Source organism: Saccopteryx bilineata, chromosome 3 (assembly GCF_036850765.1).
Source record: "Saccopteryx bilineata isolate mSacBil1 chromosome 3, mSacBil1_pri_phased_curated, whole genome shotgun sequence".
Classification (NCBI taxonomy): Eukaryota; Metazoa; Chordata; class Mammalia; order Chiroptera; family Emballonuridae; genus Saccopteryx; species Saccopteryx bilineata.
Window position 1 is genome coordinate 124,205,338 of NC_089492.1, and position 909 is coordinate 124,206,246.

Genomic DNA, 909 nt, shown 5'->3' on the forward strand with positions numbered 1-909 from the left:
ATTAAAAAGAATGGTATATCAATTTAAAAAGTTTTTATTGCTAGTGAGGTTGAACACATTCATTTGTTGATTATCCATTTGTATTTCTTCTTTGTGAACTATTAGTTCATGGTTATTATTCATTTTTCTATTAGACTATATGTGTCTATTTGGTTGGTAAGAATGTTGTGTGCATTAGGAGTATGCACCTTTTAGCTGGTCTGAAGACCATGTTTTTCCCAGTTATTTGTCTTTTACCTTTCCTCAAAGTTTTGATATATAGAAATGTTGGAGGGTTTTTGTAGCCAAATTTATCTTTCTTCTCTCATTTATTTTTATATTTTTCTGCCTCATATCATCATTTATTATGTTCATCAACTTTTTCTCCCATCACATTTACTGGTTTGTGTTTTGCTTTTGTTTATAGCCTACATTTTTAATCCATCTTATCCAGGGGTCCCCGGACCCCACTGATTCGCTATGCAGGCACTACCTTACTTTCACAGCACTATATTGGGGCTACAATTTCAGCACACTAATTAAAAGCTTGGGTTTCGGAGTTAGACAGGCCTGATTCAAATTCATCCCTCCTCTTCTATGACCTCTGGCCAATCACTCAACATCTTCAAGCTCCAATTTTCTCACCTGCAAAGCACTTAGCAAAGGGCCTTGCATGTACATACTAAATGCTCAATAAACATTAAACATTAGCAACATTTTCAATAAGATCTCAGAATGATCACTCAAATTCTACATCTGCATTTGATTTGTTGCCACCCCAACATTGAAAAATTGCTTCGACAATTTCCCCAACAGCCTGAAGCTAGTGAGATAACTTTCCTCAGTTCAATCATGCCCATGAAGAGCCCAGTGACAGATCGAGAGGAACCAGAGTCACTGCATCTCTCCACCAAGCTCCTGCCTCCCTTC